Raw genomic sequence first — 9,163 nt, forward strand, 5'->3', positions numbered from 1 at the left:
GAGAATTTCAAGCCAGTGCATCTTAGCTTGCTGGGCTCCTTGGGGGTGGGATCCACTGATCTAGACTGCTTGACTCCCTGGCTTCGGCCTTCCTTTCAGGGAAGTGAACGGTTCTGTCTCGTTCACGTTCTGGGTGCCACTGGGGTATGAGAAAAAACTCCTGCGGCTAGCTGGGTGTCTGCCCAAATGGCTGCCCAGTTTTGTGCTTAAAACCCAGGGCCTTGGTTGTGTAGGCACCCAAGGGAATCTCCTAGTCTGCAGGTTGCAAAGACCGTGGGAAAAATATAGTATCTGGGCCAGAGTGCACCTTTCCTCACTGTACAGTCTCTCACAGCTTGCCTTGGCTAGGGGAGGGAGTTTCCCGATCCCCTGTACTTCCTGTGTAAGGCAGTGCCCCACCCTGCTTTGACTCGCCCTCCATGGCCTGCACCCATTGTCTAACCAGTCCCAATGAGATGAGATGGGTACCTCAGTTGGAAATGCAGAAATCACCCACCTTCTGCATTGATTTCTCTGGGAGCTGAAGACTGGAGCTGTTCCTATTCGGCCGTGAGGCCGGCCACCTCCAGGGTTTTATTTTTTAATGGAAATTTGAGGTTATTTTTTAACTTTGCAGTGCCTGGACCATACTGAACACTGAATACTGTAGTACTCTTTTCAAAACCATTAGGTAGCCACTTTAACTTATAAATCTTAATAAAATCTGTAGCTATGAGGACCAAACCGTTTCTTTTGAAGTGTATAAATTGTCATTATGAAAACATTTCCTAATTTATGATAAATTCGTAGTGATGTATACATTCCGTCTCACCCAGTTGTCCTTATCATCGATGTTTTTGAGATTGTTGGGACTGTCTTGATACGGAATATATAAACCTCTGACATTTTCAGAGATGGAAGCTGTGCTCATTTCATCATATGCTGACTATGTTCCAGATCTAATCTCAGTAGATTGAATTATTTAGTCCAGTTCTTTACCTCTTTCTAGATCCATAGCCTTTGCCGTGGAAACTTTACTGTTGTCCTTCCCTAACCTCACAGTGGATAGTGTACACCTTCTTTTCCCTTGCATTGACAGAAAAGCCTTGACATGTGCCAACTTGCTCTCTTGAGCTTGTACCACCCCTAGGAGCCTGCTAGCCCAAGATGAGGATGAGAAACACATGAAGCAGAGCTCTTCTAGCTGACCTGACACTCAAGAATGTTAAAAACAAAAACAATGTTTATTGTTTTATACCATTGAGATTTTGAGGTTAGTTGTTTTACAGTATCTTGTAGCAATAGCTAATATTTCTGTGGGCTTGAGCAGCTTGTAGGAAAAGGTTAAATTAAAAACTAATGAATACTGAAAAAGCAGTCTCTAAAGAATCAGTCTTGAAATTTATGTATTTTATGTCTAAGTAAAATTCATCTTATACATTTGATATACCAGAGGTTATATAATGAACATAGGATAGATCATTGATTCCTATTGTCCTATGTATTCTACTGATAAAATAAAAATGTAGAAATAATTAGAATATGGGTGATAGAGTTGCATATGATAAAATAACCTAAGAAATTATTTACTTGAATATTCACATTTTTCCTAAAATTATGCCAAATAGCCAAAAATTAAATTGGCCATGAGATAGCTAGAGTTGCCCCTTCAAGATTACTTACATGAGAAAACAAAAAGAGGATTATGTAGGTCTCCCAATTTATGCTTTGAGATAAAAGAAAAATTCTAATTTGCAAGCTTTATTATTTTTGATTGTTTGTTGCTATTAAATAAAGGACAAGTTATTTTAATCTTCCTTAATATTTTCTATATTTAGAGAAGGAAGTCTATGAGATTTTAAGATAAGTACCAGCTCTAAATAACAGAGGCATATAAAAAAACAGTTTGATTGCATTGATATTTTCCTCTTGTGTCATTAGTATAAACAGTTTTAAATATATTTACCATTTTAAACCCATAACTCTATTCTTAAATCTCTTGTCACTTTTACTTTATAAATAAGCTAATCTTCTTTGATAAGTATAACTTCACTGAAAATGGAACTACGTAGGATCGCTAGGATGCAGGCTCAGCGAGGGCAGAGATTTTGGTTTTGTTCACTAATATGTTGTTCCCACATCTTGAACACCAACAGGCACATAGCAGTCACTCAATTAAGTATTTGTTGAATATAATGGGTCTCTCTTGGACTCACCTAAAGACACTTTATTGTCTGAACTCACTTTTTGGAGGGCATTATACAATGACGTTCTGCACAATCCAGTGTTTATGAGGACTAGCACCAGATTTTACTGATTAAATGACTAAGAGTAGCTGAAAAAAGCCTGTTTCCTACCAGTTTTCTGTGTGCACACATGAGAACATACCAGCCATTGCTGTCTTTTTCTTCTGAACTTCGAATTCTCCAGAACTCAACAGATAGTTCTCTTTTGCTGAGTAGAGATACCAGCTATTCAGTATGTTAGTGACATACTTTCTATCATGTAATCTGCTTATTTTCTTTTCTGTTGCTTCTCCATAATCACAGATAATTTGCCTAGGAGGAGTTTAACTTTTTCGCCAAAGTCTGATTTCATTTCAGAAGAGTGAGTCGCTTCGTAAGAGTAATGTGATGGTTGGCCACTTCTCACTACAGTACATTTAAAGTTTTTTGTTTTGTTTTGTTTTGTTTTTTAACGGAGTCTTGCTCTTGTCCCCCAGGCTAGAGTGCAATAGCGCGATTTTGGTTCACTGCATCCTCCGCCTCCTGGGTTCAAGTGATTCTCCTGCGGCAGCCTCCCAAGTAGCTGGGATTACAGGTGCCTGCCACCATACCCAGCTAATTTTTGTATTTTTAGTAGAGACGGGGTCTCACTGTGTTGGCCAGGCTGGTCTTGATCTCCTGACCTCAGGTGATCCACTGGCCTTGGCCTCCCAAAGTGCTGGTATTACAGGCATGAGCCACAACTCCCGGCCGGGTTCTTTTTACCTTCATCTGGCCTCCCTTCCATGTTGTTTGTGCATTTTACATGTACCTAAAAAAATATTGCACAGGCTTCATAGCCTAAAGTGTTATTTATACTATAAAGTATAAATAAATGACTATTTTAGCTCTTGTTAATAATAGTAACAATAATAGTGGTAAATACTGATTATGTATTATGTACCAGACTCTATCCTAATCACTTTAAATAAATAGCATCATATAATCCTCATAACACCTCAGGAAAATGAGTCTCAATGAGGTCAGGTAACCTTTCTGAAGTCCCACTTAGATTGTCAAGCTGGCACTGGACATGTCTGGGGATTGGCATGTAAACTCAGGCATTTCTACAGCATGCTATCCAGTAATAATTAATTGGTCACCCTATCCTTTAGCCTAGTACTGTCCAATAGAACTTTCTGTGATGATGGAAATGTTCTATATAAGGTGCTGTCTTATACAGTAGCCACTAGCTGCATGGGGCTTTGGTGCACTTGAACTATTACTAGAAAAACTGAAGGGCTATTTTAATTTAAATTTTAATAGTCATAAGTGGCTAGTGGCTACTGTTTTAGATAAGCAAAGCTCTAAGCACTATTATACTATCTTCTATATAAAAATTTGAGTGCATAGTTGTTTTAGAGGTTGTGTTTAAGTTGGGGATACAAATATAAAATTGATACCTTCCCCTCTCAAATGAGATATGTATTTTTTCTTTACTTTTTCCTCCTTTAGGTGACTGTCTTTATCTTAAGCACATAATATAGCCTTTTGGTTTTAAGGGCTTATTGAATTAGAATCTTAATGAAACAGAGTGGTTACAGGTGATTTGGGGGCACACAGGGCTCTGTGAACCTCATGGACACCATGACTAGGTCAGTGCTGAGAATGTTCACATTCAACAAGCTTTGTTGGTTCAGTTGTTAAATATTGGAGGCCCCTGCTCAAACTAGGAATACTGGCAGCCTTCAACAAATTAGCTGAGAAAAAACTGAGTCCAATAAGTACGCTTATATATATGCTAGGCATATATGAATATTAGTTATTTATTCATCTATTCACTCATTCAGTAAATATTATTAGGCATGTACAATGTACAAGGCTGAGGATATACCAGTGACCAAAGTTATTGTCCTTATGGAGCTTACATAGTATTGTGGGGCAGGGGGTAGAGATGGTTGTACAGAGAATGAACAGATAAACCAGTAAATATGAAGTATGTTTGATAATAATTGCTGTAGAAGAAAATATGGTATAGTAAGAGGGTTAAGGAGTACTGGGGATGGAAATTTTAGCAGGTTGGTTCTATTTCATATATGGTGGCCAGAGAAGGCCTCATTTTAAGGAAAGAGCTGAAGAAGGTGAGAAAGTGCCATGCCATGCAAATATAAGGCTTTATGGCTGAATGTTCTAGGGAAAAAAGGGCAAAGGCAAAAGTCTTGAGTTGGGAGTCTGACTGATATGTCGGAACTACAGAAGATTCCAGTGCAGCTGGTGACTGTGAGTGGGATAGGTGAGGATGATGTGGCAGGAAGGGCAAGATAAGTTTAGAGAGAGAAATCAAAGAGGTGTAAAGGAGCCACATTTTGTTGGGTCTTGTAAGGATTTTGGCTTTTACCCTGAGTAAATTTGAATAGAGAACTGACATGATCTGAGTTTGGATTGATAATCAGTGAAAAATCTATTCAAAATGAACAAATATAGCTATCTACATTCCTTTGAGAGCACATCAACTGCTTATATTTCTGGTAGATATCTCTGCACTTGAGACTTTAATTTTGGTCCTAAGGAAATAGAAACAGCTACCACAGTGGCTGGTGCTTAGAGAACTGAAGGGGCATAAAGCCTGTGCTGCTGCTAAGGAAGAGTGAGAACCAAATTCAAGGCCTCAGAGGAAAATATTCTAAGAAGAGCTCTCTAAATGGTACAGAAACTCCCCTTCTATGTGTCATTCCTTTGGATCCACAGTTCTTTCTCTGGAGTAGTTTGTTTGGATTTAGTAAATATTTATTTAGTATTTAATACTTTCTAAGGGTTTTATAAATATTAACTAAAGAATTCTCTTAACAACCTTTGAGATAGATAGGTTCTACTCTTCCAGTTTTTCAGAAGCAGGCTGAAGCAACATTTTTCTGGGAGCTCAACAAGGTATGTAGGGGTAACTAGAGGTAAATTCCTGAATGGGAGGCTGAACAAGACGGTCGTTAAGGTTCTACAATATCAGCTGTTCTGTGATTGCAAATGTGGCAAAATTATATGAGATATTTTCTAGGTAAAATAAAAGCAAAAATATTGGATAAAATGTTGCATCTAGTGTTAAAATGTACCTGAAATTCTGATAGGAAATATTACTTTGAGCCGTAATTGAAGCTCTAGTCTTCCTAAAGACCCATTGTTATTACTGTTAATGATTAGCTTTTGACCAGTGAATTATGTGAAAATTCAACTGTTTTGCCAGCTCTCTCATTACTTGGTCCTGCTTGCACACCTGTCATAATCCATGCTCCAAAACACAGTATAATTATAGGATTCAAGTGCTGCTCTCTGTCCAAACTCTTTAAGGTGCTAAGCTTAGAGCTTTGAAAATGCCACCACCTACTCTGAAGCAAAGAAAATATTTCCTAATTGGGGCCTGACTTTTTCAAACAGAATCACTTGAAAAGGAAACCCACAAAAAATAATAAAGGTTATGACTATGGGTTATAATAAAAATCTCTTAAGAAAATAAAATATCTGAATGTATATAGTACTGAATTTTCTGTCCCAAATGAGACCTCAGTGATTAGTGTTCTGAGAACATAAGGAAATCTGGCCTGATGAAGAAAACTGAAATGTGTTACTTTCCTAAATGCCACTCAAAAGTGTGTAAGGAAGGCTGTAGTAAGTCTCAAAGGACCAGAATATGAGAAAAGAAATTCAATAATTTAAGTCAGCTTTATTGATAGAATTAAATTTATGACAAAATGACCTTTTCCTGTTTCTGGTCTGTGATTGTCTACACTAAAATGGTAACACTTTCACATTGTCTGGTTTTGGCTCTAACCCTTCTTTTCAATGACTTTCCTTAATTAACAACCATGATTGTTTTGTTATTGAAAGTGGGTGATGTATTGAGGGGATCTGTGATAGAGACTGCTAATTGTCCCCCAATATCCAATTCATCTCTTCTTCCTTTTAGCAATTAAATTCCACGAGTTTTAGTGATCATGTGTTTGCCCTGCTGGTGTGTACTCTTCTGCCTTCTTTGCATCTCAGGGTGCCCATGGGACTGTGTTCTATAGAGTCCTAGTGAAATGATATGTGTTACTTCCAGGTCATACCCTTGAGAGGAAACTTCTTGCTTTCTACTACCTTTCTGTCCTGTTTGTAGAGGGAAAGATAGGTGTGGGAGCAGTGAATTAGCTTCAACTTCAAACATGTGGATGAAGAAAACATGGTAGGTATATCAGCCAGCATTCAGGTAAGGTAATGGAAACCAGTCTAGGTAGCTGAAGCAGAAAGGATGTAATACAGTGAATTAGGTGCTTACAAAATAATCACAAGGACTGGAAGAATGGAAACCAGAGAACTGCCACAGGTCAGCTGGCATTAAGATCAATCATTGTCCCTGTGAGGTGGAGGTCAGGCAGCTTCTTCTGCTCTTGTCCTCTCTGCTGTCCCCTTGGCTGCCTCATGCCACAAGAAAGTGGTGTTTAGAATGTGAATTCTGTTAGAAATTGCTTGAAAGCCACCACTGTATCCACCGTTATAAGAAGGTACTATTTACCTCTCTTCTACCTTCCAAATCTCTCATGAATGCCTCTCATTGACACAATCAACATTACATCCTAAACCCTAGCTGGTAGGGAATCTAGAAAGTATATTCATCTGCCTTCTGACCACTGTGATAAGGAGGTGAAAACACACTCTCGTTGTCAATAAACAAAATCCAGAACACTAAGATTAAATGGCAACAAGATAGAGGGAGTCTGGGTACCAGACCCTGTGGAGTACCCAACCAGTCCAGGACCATACACCGGGAGGTTAGATGAGAAAGACGATTGTCGCCCTTTAAAATCTGCTGTTATTTTGAGTCTTCTGTCACTCATAGCTGAATCTAATATTAATTCAAGTGTTCTTAGAAATGGGATGCTGCAATCAACTTTTGGTGTTGGATTAGTGTAAGTGGCCAGGTAACAGAACTCATTCCAGATTAGAAGTCTGGTGACCCCTATTTTGTCATTGCAAACATTTGAGAACGCCATCCCCAAAGGTCTCTTAGAAGGTGGTACATATGCCTGGTGAGGATAAGCTTTAAAAAGAGAAAATAGTAGGAGTAATTCAAAATGTTGGGTTTTGTTTTTGTTGTTGTTACTGCTTTCAACAAGGCTGTAGAAGTGAGATATTACTTGGGGTAGAATTGTCCAGGCTGCAAGCAGAGATAAAGGTAATATTACTATGCTGAACTCAATCATCTCTGCCTCCAGCTGGAATACAAACTGACAAAGAGTTTGATATTTAAAAACTTACAGGGTTGAAATAGCTGACTGATTCTATAACCCCAAATAAGGCAGTAACGTTAGCAGAAGGTAAAGCAATTTCCAAGCCAACTGTGATGGCAAAACTAGTGGCAAAGATCAGATCAAAAGTACTGCCTTTTCTCTCAAGCCTACACTGATGAAGTAAATTGTACTTCCCTTTCCATAAATCCATATATTGAAGCCCTAACCTCCAGTGTATTATATTTGGAGATTGGACCTGTAAGGAGTTAATCAAAGTTAAATAAGGTCATAAGGGTAGGACCATAATCCTATAGAACTGATATATTTAAAAGAAGAGGCAGAAATACCAGAGATCTCACTTTCTCCATGTGTATACACAGACATGAGGATACAGCAAGATGGTGGCTATCTGTAAGCTAAAAGAGAGGCCCCATCAGAAACCAACCCTGCTGACACCTGATCCTGAACTTCCAGCCTCCAGAACTGTTAGAAAATAAATTTCTGTTGTTTTAAGCCACCAAGTACGCAGTATTTTGTTATGACAGCCTGAGAAGACTAATACACTGACTTTTTCAAATATCCCCAAGGTAATAGCCTCATGGTCTGGCAATGGAAGATAGAGAAATGGGCAGGACTAGAGCCTAGTAATTGAAAACCAGATTCCTTGGGCCTAAAAACTATGCCTAGATAAGATTTTTGGATCTAGTCATTTTCACTTGGAATTGACTCAAAGTGAATACTCTTTGAGGGAACTGTAAATGCTGACCTTTGCACATCTCCACCCTAATTAACAAAACTGCAAAATTAACAGGACTGCAAAAGCTTGTAATTGTTCCATCTCTAATACAATCCTCAGATACACTAAGCTGCATCAGCAGGAAGCAGACTGTGAAATCTACACAGCCACCCTAAAGAGTAACCTCTAATGCCTACCTTACATGTGAACATGGGATATAATACAGCAGGAAGAAGCTCCCAAAGGGAAGAATTGAGGTCCAAGACATTGGACCAGGATGTTGCCTCCAGAAAGCAAGATCAAAATTACTAGATTACCTACTCAAAAAAGGGAGTCTTCATAATTCCTGGTCAGCAGGTTTTGATAGTTGTAAAGTACAAGTGATGGCAATGAACTTCCAATTTTCTGCTTTTTCTAGTGGGGAAAGCCAATTATTGCTTCACCATTGAATACCATAAAAGGCCAAATAATTTGTATTTTATCTTGTATTTTCTTTTTCCTTTTGAGATGGGGTTCTTGCTGTGTTGTCCAGGCTGGACTTGAACTCCAGGGCTCAAGTGATCCTCCTGCCTCAACCTCCCGAGTAGCTACGATTACAGATGTGAGCTATCCTATCTGGCTTTGTATTTTATTTTGTAGGTTGCTGGGCTATGAACTATCATATCCAGACTTGATGCATCACATCACCCAGACATCCTAGACTTTGAGCTGGTTGCTGAAACTGGATAGGACTTTGTCACTGGGTCCCTTGGAGAGGGGCAGGATGAGTTCCATGTATGGGAAGAGTAAATCCATGGGTGATGAAAGAGGCAGAGTTTGTCAGAGCCTGCTGATTGATAGCTGCTCCTTCTGTGATAGAACCCTCAGTTATTGGCTCAGCATAACTTAACATGGACTGCATTTCCCAGTTTACCTTGTTAATGAATGACTTTGTAACTCAGGTCTGGTCAGTGGTATTTAAGTAGAAATGTGATGAAATCTCC

The sequence above is a fragment of the Colobus angolensis genome, unplaced genomic scaffold (assembly GCF_000951035.1).
Source record: "Colobus angolensis palliatus isolate OR3802 unplaced genomic scaffold, Cang.pa_1.0 Scaffold104, whole genome shotgun sequence".
NCBI lineage: Eukaryota > Metazoa > Chordata > Mammalia > Primates > Cercopithecidae > Colobus > Colobus angolensis.